Source organism: Schistocerca piceifrons, chromosome 5, assembly GCF_021461385.2.
Source record: "Schistocerca piceifrons isolate TAMUIC-IGC-003096 chromosome 5, iqSchPice1.1, whole genome shotgun sequence".
NCBI lineage: Eukaryota > Metazoa > Arthropoda > Insecta > Orthoptera > Acrididae > Schistocerca > Schistocerca piceifrons.
Window position 1 is genome coordinate 396,178,949 of NC_060142.1, and position 10,285 is coordinate 396,189,233.

The window sequence follows — 10,285 nt, forward strand, 5'->3', positions numbered from 1 at the left end:
CAAGCCTGGGAAGCTCTTAGAGTCGCAAGCAGGCGCAAGCTGTTTGTAAAGGAAAGCTCGCATTGCACCTGACTGTGTCCGTAATTGACAGTCGGCTTGAGTTTTACCGAACTGAACTGAATAAAGAATTAGTCAGAGATGATTATCGAGAGTTGACGGAGAATTCTGCGTTATTTTTAAGCGGAGATACACAGAAAATTTAAGATTCGACCTCCAGGTGCAGTGTATCACTCGATGAAAGGCGAGAGCTATTCATATAGTAAAAATATTATTAGTTCATGTTCAATATTAAATTACGAGCAAGAATAAGGTAGCAGCGCTGGTAGACATGTGCTTGTTCATCGGGAGTCCTACGTCAAGCCATGGATTCAATCTATTCTGGAAGTAAAAGCACCCTACCAAAGCTTGTGCTTTTTAAAGTTGATGGTAGGCTTACGTGAAAATTGATATAAGAATCTCAAAAGCAACTTTACAGAAGAAAGATAAGTGTTTATGGCATTTAACTGATAAAAGTTTCTGTCTTGTTCCTGTTTGACCATGATGTAGATCTATAAATAAAGTAAAAAAAGGTTGAAAATTTAACGAAAGAAAGTTTATCAGCCCACAGTAAACGTTACATACCACTGTAGGAAGAACTTTGAGTTCCATTCTATTCTAAGTTAAATAAGTAAATATAGGAGTTGTGTCTTTAGTTTAGTGCTGAGGGCAATAAACGTTACAGCTAAAGAACAGTCAAGTTGAATGACCAATGCTTAATTTTAAAATTTTAGATGCTGGAAGCCCCAAGTAGGGGGACAAGGGCGGTGCGGCCCCACATTCCATTATTGCCAGATGTATCCAAGATGGCGTCGTGTAGACATGGAAACAGTACATTACATCATCCAAGAGGCGGCCATGACGTCATTAAAGGTGGCGGGAAGTTTGAATTTTGACAGGTAAGTGCCACACTCCCCCTCCCCCAAATAAATGGTGTGAAGTTCAAATTCCAACAGGATAATGCATCACACCCCAGTTATCTCTACTAAGCAAAGATATCTCAATTGGGCTACCTCCACTAATAAGTCACCTGACCGCCACCGCTTCCTACGAACTAGAACCCACTTTTAATTTTGGCGGTAAACAAAATTCAATTCCCATATATGTACTAAGCTAAGAAAATGACGCAAAAGAAAAGACACTTGTACTAACCTCAGTCGCCAGACTGCCACCACCTCCTAAGGATTGGTGGGAAAAGGACTAGGACATAAGACTTTATTTAAACAATTCCATGCAGGTGTGTTCACCACAAGGTCAGGACTCCAACTGACTTAGTACGCCAGGCGCGGTGGTCTCGCGGTTCTAGGCGCTCAGTCCGGAACCGCACGACTGCTATGGTCGCAGGTTCGAATCCTGCCTCGGGCATGGATGTGTGTGATGTCCTTAGGTTAGTTAGGTTTAAGTAGTTCTAAGTTCTAGGGGACTGATGACCACAGATGTTAAGTCCCATAGTGCTCAGAGCCATTTGAACCATTTTTGACTTAGTACACATCGCCAACACCAGAGGACGCTCTCATCTGTGACGTAATCCAAAATGGCGACACACAGTGTATTCACCAAGAGCTCTAGACTCCAACTGACTTAGTACACATCGCCACCGCCAAAGGGCGCTGTCGTAACGTCAGATGATGACGCAAGTACCATTATTCATGATGGCAGCATACAATGTGTTCATCACGAGGCCTAATACATATTCACACCACCAGAGTGCACTACTGTAGACTTAGAATGAATTTTAGCGATTACCACACCTACCTGGACTTGGAAGGAAATAGTTAAAGTCTACACCACGATCCTCAACCGACCGCCACATACCCTTACAGACCCATGTTGGGGGGCTAATGTGTACTAACGTGCACTATAGTGTGCGTCATTTACGTCGGCGGCCGAGTTTAGGTTTGTTCTGCACATCTGGCGTTACAAAACATAGTCAGCCAATGAACAGAGAACGACGTTGCCAGAGTTCGACCACAGTGCAGAGCACGGACGAGTGTCTTCAGTTTTAGAAACATTTAGTCATAAATAAAGTAATTGAACAGAAGCAATGTCTTGATAGAAGACTTTCTTTTATAGACAGTTTGGAAAAAGCATTTTTTATGCCAATTGCTTCATATTCTATTAATTAATTAAACTGTGGCGCAAATGAGGTCGACACCAGTATCGATCTGAGTATCGTCTTTGAACTAAGCTAAACATTATCTTTGTGCAGTTCTGCCATCCAGTTCTTCGTAAGCCTTGCTTGTGTAAAGAGGTGAATAAATGAACTCCTGATAATAAGGAGTTGTTTGGTGTAACTGACCCGAGCATCCACCTCAAAACCAAACAAGCAATAAGCCTCCTTATTCGGGCGATAGCAAGGAAAGGTGTTTGTATCGTTCTCACGAACCGCTTCAACGCAATAAAGAACAGCGGTAATTGTTTATTTCCTATTGTACTTCGACGAAACGTGAGTAGTTCATAGTCATGCCAACAGTGTTTCTCGGTATTTTGCGTAATATTTTAGAGTCCTCCAGGAGTTCTGTTGAATGACGAGCTATGCTAACGTAATAGTTATGGTGATTGGCTGCTAATCGAAAGTTTCTGAGTTCAAACCTTCTTCGGTGCTTAACATTTTCTTTATTTAAAAACAGTATCGAAGTGTCTTACTTCATTGATTTTATTTGTTTGAATGCAATTTTTTGAAATTTCTAGTGCTTTGTCTCTCCATTATAATCATAATAAGTTCTCGGTTTTTCTAATTTTGTCCTCCAATATTGCTTTTCACAGCAGTTAAAAACAATGAAAAGGCACACATACAATATTCATGTTATCTGTTTTGTTTGTATATCTTCTCTTTCGCAGTTTACTATTCATATTGAGATATATTCTTTTCCGACAGTATTAAAAGTATTATTTAGAACAGAATTTCGGCTGGTACGTTGCCGAGCTACTTGATTGTCTGACGCAGTTATTTGCTTCGCTGCTTTGGCAACATCATATTCAATGTTTTCGTCGACTGATCTATATTTTGACAAGTATTTGCTGTCCGTTGTGACAAACACAAATTGTTTGCGCACTGCGCCTCACTGACAATATATTTTAGTTTCTATGTTTTATTATGTCCACAATTTAGTTTTGTGTTCTTCGCCAACTTTGTTTTAATCAGAACGTTTTAGAAAAAAGCGAAATGACACTGGTATAAATAAAAGTTTTATTACAGTCGCTAAAGATGGAATATTTCCCAATTTATAAACACTGGTTATGTTATAAAGGGTGCTCATTTTAACTGAGGACATTGAAATCTCTTGAAAACGACACACAGAGCCAAAAGAAATCCTAATGAAAATTAGTTCTTCTATGAAGGGGACATCCAATTATAACAAATTTGACCACAAATTCGTCGGATTTGGTATCATTGGATGTCCCCCTCAGAGACAAACAAATTTTAGTTATAAATTTGTTTGGTCCGATGTGTAGATTTTCGGACACTTCAATGTCTCCAATTAAAATGAACACTCTGTATAGTTGGAACCATGAACGACTGCAGTCGATTTAAGGCTCGTTCTACACACCTGTCGTCACGCATCCGCTGACAGCCAAAGAGTGTTCAGCAGTTTTCTGAGCGGTCTGCTGTGAGTGACTTGGCGAGTGCGAGTGTTAAATGTGATTGTAGTTATTATTTGCTGAATTTTTATCGCATTTGTTGTAAGTTGTCATGGCTGATGATGGTGGTAAGCGACAAACTCTCCATAAACAGGCAAGGGACATAATTTACAGGATACACGCTTTTTCCTAGCGCGAAGCAGAAAACGGTGGACCTATCACAGACGTCGCCAGATTTCAGGAACTCACTGCAGAAGCGACAGGCATTAGCTTGAGAACCGTTCAGCGGATTGCCAAGGAAGGAAAATTATTTACAGAGACCTGTGGAAGCCCACTTTTCAGATCGCCAGGGAAATATCGCACTCGTGAGAAGACTGTAACCAATTTAGACAAAGATGTTCTAAGACGAGAAGCGCTCAACATATACAACACAGGCGAATTTCCTACTGTAAAAAAAAAATCACTGTGAAAATGCATGAAACCATAAATATTAAAGGTAGCATGACTTCAATGAATAGAATACTTAAAAACATTGGATTCAAATATGTACATACAAATGACGGAAGAAAGTTTTTAATGGAATGTAGTGATACCACTGCTTCAAAGGCACAGTTTTTAAGACGTATTATTGAAGTAAGAAAGTCCGGGCATAAGAACATTTTTTTCTTGGACGAAACATGGGTAAACCTAAATCACACAAGGAAAGCGTGTTGGAAAACGAGTGATGGTACGGGTGGGTTTAAATTACCAGTTGGTAAAGGTGGACGAATTATTGTGCTTCACGCTGGTTCTGCTTCCGGATTCATTCCAGATAGCAAATTAATGTTCCGGGAAAAAAAGAGCAATTCAGGGGATTACCATTCCGAAATGAACTCAGAGACATTTAAATTGTGGTTTAGGAATCAGTTTCTCCCTTACTTGCCTGGAAAGTCGGTGATTGTAATGGACAATGCGAGTTGTCACTCCGTTGTTGTTGACAAGACACCCACAACAAGTACAAAAAAAGCCGATATCATGTTGTGGCTTGCAAGTAAAAACATACCACATACTGGCAACCAAACTCGTGCTGAAATGTTGAATCTTGTAGCGCACTATAAGCCTCGCACAAAAGTTTATGAAATCGATTGTATTGCACAAGAACATGGACACACAGTTTTGCGTTTGCCACCATATCATTGTCAATACAATCCGATAGAGTTGATTTGGGCACAAGTGAAAGGGTATGTCGCAGAACGAAACGTGACATTTAAAATTGCCGATACAGAAAGGCTTTTGCACGAAGCACTTGACAGAATTACTCCTTCAGCATGGGCTGAATGTGTTCGGCACGCACAAAGGCTACAGGAGGAGGACATGGACAGGGAAATAGTAATTGACAATCTGCTTGAACCCATCGTCATCACTCTAAGACCTGATGATTCGGATTGCGTCACTGACTACAGCGATGCAGATGACAATCGCAGCGATTGACAACAATGAAAGGTAAGGCACATACACAATAATACTTATGTTCTCTTTCTTGTTTTTGTTTCACAGTCGCAGTTTTACCAACGGTACTGAAATATATTCCTCTTCTGCAACTGTAATAAGCGTCTTATTTAGACCAGACGCGTTTTTCTCTTTTGAAACATCTTCAGTGGACAGTGTTTTGTCTCCTCCATTGCCAAGGCACCTTTCGTAGTTTTGTGCTGCTTTAATACAATACTCAACATTTGTGACGGCTGATCAGTGTTTTAGCAAATAAAAACTGTTTGTGTGTGCCACACACAAAAATTATATTTGACATAGCTCAGAGCACTTCACTGATACACAGTATATTCAAGTCCTAATGTTTTTGTAAGTCCACAGTTTTGTTTAATGTATTTTGTCTACTTTCTTTTGATTGATTCAAGTGCTTTAAAATAAAGCCAAAAGCGCCCGGTGCAAATAAAACTTTTGTTACAGTCGCGAAAGACGGAATATTTCTCAATATTACATACTAAACCTATCTGGAACTTAAATTAAATGAGATATTGTTATACAGTAAATTTTATATGAAATTTAAGGATCTTGTCCACATTTCATTCTCAACATTGTGGCAACTAAAATCGACCCTACGGACTCTTACCTCAAAATTTCGTGCAATGGTTTACTACATTTAATGCTGCACAATAACTGCGTTGAACATAGAAACAAAATTAATTCATTTATGGGGGGAAGGTATGAGTCAAAAAATGTGTAAAAATCAAATTTTTGGGCCAAATAGTATTTATGAAATCGAATGATAAGTGTGTCAAAGCAGTCGGAACACCATGTGTCTGCACAGGCGAGCAATGCAGTGATGACAAAATCGCACACAGCGCAGAATGCGGGGAGCACGTCTCTGTAACAGCGAAAGGGTTAATGCGGCCGTGGTGGCTTTACTTCATAAACTGCGCGCTTCACCCTAAACGTAAGTTTTTGCAAACTATTATATACTATGGCGCTGCTTCACTTGGTGCGTGCGTCGTTTGCAACTGGCAATGCAGCAATCTCCCGCGTCTGGGCGGGCACGCGCGAGCCGCCAAGATAAAAAAAATGAACTATAACGTGTACTAACATGCACAGCACATGACGTCATCCAAGATGGTGGGGCGAAATGGCGGGAAAACAGATCTGAACACAAGTCTTTATTTTGCAGCCAGTGTCTCCACCACGAGATCTAGACTCCAACTGACCTAGTACACACTACTGCCACCAGATGGTGCTGTCATCCCTCATGTGACGTAATCCAAGATCGTGGTCTGGAGGGGAGAATGGTGTGAAAACGACTCAGGCTGCACTGGGCTGCTGGACAGAGTAAGGAGCGAGTGCACTCTATTTAATTTTCCAACATTTTATCTAGCCATTGAGTATATTTGTCACACTCACGCAAAAGACTTGCCCTAATGTGCTTGGCATCACAATACAGTGTCTGCAGAAACGTAAACAACTCCTAATTTTCCAAAACAATTTTAGTACAGACCTGCAAACTGCTACTAAATAATACAGCACAGTGATTTGTAGACACGCTAAGTACTCGTCAACTGTCCAAATAACACATATCGTGCCCCACAGACCTGCTCCCAAAATAATGCAATCAACGCGCTCAAGCACCCTCCGCCACACCCTGTCCAAAGGACTGCGAAGTGACGCGACCGTCAGATGTCAAACCATGCACAGGCCCTCGCTCGGGTCCAGCAAGTATGAGGCGACCACATCCCTTTCATACTTCATTTCTGAGAAATTCCCATCCAAATACGTGTTCACCTAGACACAGCTCCCGGCGCAACCGGCCAGGGATGCGTGCTATGTAGTACCTGCCAGCCACTGCCATTGAACACATGTGAAAGTTGATTCTATATAGTCTCCATTATACCGACGTCACAGAAGTCCAAAGAGCGCTCACGCCAGTCTCATATGCGAGCCATCTCCATGCACCACTTGTCTTCACCGTGGATGACAGAATAGCACAGGGCCCATTGCTCCTAGCTCGACACGGCACACGCGTTTCACCATACGTAACTACCTAGTGTGATTGATGCAACATGGCCAAGTGCACGCACGTAATTACAAACACATCTAACAATGTTCCCAATCTTATTCTAACGTCACATCGCTTTGTAAAAAAATAAGAGCCAAGTCAACCTCTCGGGAATTGTATAGTGTCCCAGCATGTCCCAGAAATAGTTGACGCTCGCTTTCTTGATGCCTCAGCTTGTATGCACGGAAATTCTTACCCTAACAGAAGCTGTTTACGAAAATAACGCCGAATGCAGTCTTCCCAGCGCTCCTAACATTTTACCCTTCCAGTTTCAACATCCGCAAACGTTTCCTCTGCTATGTAGAGACTCCTATATCTCAGCACAAACGATGTCAAAGAATCGAACATTCTGACTGGCTCTTACCGAATTTACACGCCGAATTACTTATGCCGCCGGTATCAAAGCACCATCCACCTATTCTTTTTTTGGAATTTCAGCTGTTATTTTACACAGATCGCTAAATTGCATTGACAGTTAAACCCACAAAATTGTCTCCACATTATCAAATACATACCAGACTCACAAGAATATTCGAAGCCCAGAATATATTTACCAATGTAACTACTATTAAATATTACCATTGCTGCTACAGTCTGACACCAATCATTGTACACGTAATGTCTCCTCTTGACGACTGCACTTCAGTATCTATAGCACATATAATTTTCCATCTAAAAACTCTCTCTCATACGCTAATCGTTATCAAAGTGCTGAATCTACATGTCCCACACGATAGGACACACAGTCATCCTCTCTAGCCTTGCCATAACATAAACCATAGTAACTTTACAATGCAATATATATAACATTTTAAACAATGTAAGCCACACTAACTTTACAATACAATATATACACATTTTACAGAAACAGTGCAGTTATCTTTTATATCTGTACAGCACCTGAAAAAATTATCATACGCCTACACTCACACTGGCTATATGTTATGATGCTCCCCAGTCCTAGGGAAGCACCATCAACCTTTTCTTTCTTTCTACAGACGCGACATTCAGCGGTAATAAACTACTTTACACTGATCACCATTTCGCACCGACAACTAAACCTCGCAAAATTGTCTACAGATCATCAAATACATACCAGACTCGCAAGAATATTGGAGTGTGAAACTGATCACCATCCCAGCAATATATCACCAAAAACCGTGTCGATCTAGTAAACATACAATTCCGATCCTATGCCATACAAAGTCACTCTTTTTACATCCGTGGGCCGAAGTCGCTCTCAGAACTGATCTACAAATTCGCAATCGTTTCCCTTCGACACAAACGCGTTAGTGTCTCTGCTTCCTTGCCTACTCGCTTTTCTAGCATATCTCCAGACTCTGGGATTACAAGAAAAACATATTATACCATTTTCGCGATACTTCTCCATATCAAGCAAGAGGCGGCATCCTACCGATCGCTAACGTAACATAATTCCCGACATATAGACTAGAAATTATTTCTCTACAAACTCAAAACTTCAGCTAGGTCGAGCGTGCTCTACACCACTGACTAACTACAAACAAACACACGAAAATGATATTTCCACCCGCAAATACCGATCTCGCTGATCTAACAAATTCCAAATCATCCATATAATTTACAAGCCAACTAAGGTCTTTCCCATGTCTAGAGAACAGGCAAACGTGTCTTCCACATGCCAGATGCACACACCACAATCGAGCTTCTCTCAACTAAATAAAGACGCCAAATGTGCAGAAGCAGTCAACCAAACAACTTACATGGGAGGGAATAATGGTCCATCGCAAACGCACCTCCATACACAATCTTCTCAAATTTCCACTTGATCTCAAAAGCTGCCCATCTTACGATCACTATCTCAATTGAACATCATTTGACAATGAGCGAAGTATCGGAAATACACCCTACTGAAGGCGGTAGCTCTGTAAATGGAAATAGGTGTACCTGCCTTACGACTGGACATACTCTTCCCTTTGCTATCACAGTCCTCCAAGTCAAATCCATACCTTCTCTACAACAGTGCATAGTCATCTCCTTCCCACAAACACATACTTTATAAACCAGATGCTCAAATACGTACATATCATGCACCCACCGCTACTACTAATTACAATATTTCGCCAATAAATCATTGCCTACGATACGAAATAATACTGACCGAAAATCAACGATGCGTGTACATGTCCCTTATGTTCTTCTTGCTAGTCCTACCACCATGTCATAGAAAGAGAGACGTAATTGACCAGATGTTAAAGAAAAAACCCGATCCCAACAACTACTGCTTGTTACTGCCACAAGCGCTCCTGGTTCTACATGTGCACATAAGTATCCATGTTGAAAGCTATACCCGCTTTACAAATCTTGGTATGACATTACCTCTGAATTAGGTAGTTTTCTTTTTTCCAAACAATTACTGTGACGGTGATCATAGGAATGTGTAAGCCCACAATGCAACCTAGTGATAAAACTACTGCATTTGAAAGTCAATCGGTTAAGGAATGTGGGATGCAAGTGGTATTTGCGACTCCCTCACACAGCCCAAGCTAAATAATTCTATAGTATTTTTAGTGCAGTCTGTCTCGAGACCATATCAGATGTTCAGCGATATATCCACTGAGTTATAGGTGATGACTGACTGAGAAGGAACACAAACAGTAGTAGTAGTAGTAGATTACATGCTGATTGAGATCTTAAGAAAATGTACACTAGTTTCCCTGAACTCCAGTGTCATGCTATCCGCTAGAAATGATGTCAGTCATTTGGAATCGGGTCTTTCCATTTAAGCACATACCCGTGTTCGATCCTATTGACAATTCCTTTAATTATTACAACCACTATTAAATGATATTTCTGGCACTGTAATATCTCGAAGCGAGTCACCTTTCCCAAACCTAGCTGCTACAGTAAAATTCCAAAGTCATTTAAATCATCCCCTACGCACCTTGCAACTGATCCCATTTCTACAGCTTTCCGCATGTGATCATTCCAATTTAAGTCGAAACTGAGCAAAAAGTCGGAGAAAGACATATCCACCACCTTCTGCAACCCATGTAGAAACAGAACGACCTTAGTTAGTGCAACTGGACCGTGTTTTGACCATTCGGCAGAAATACACACAATGTGGTACGTCCCCAATCTACATAC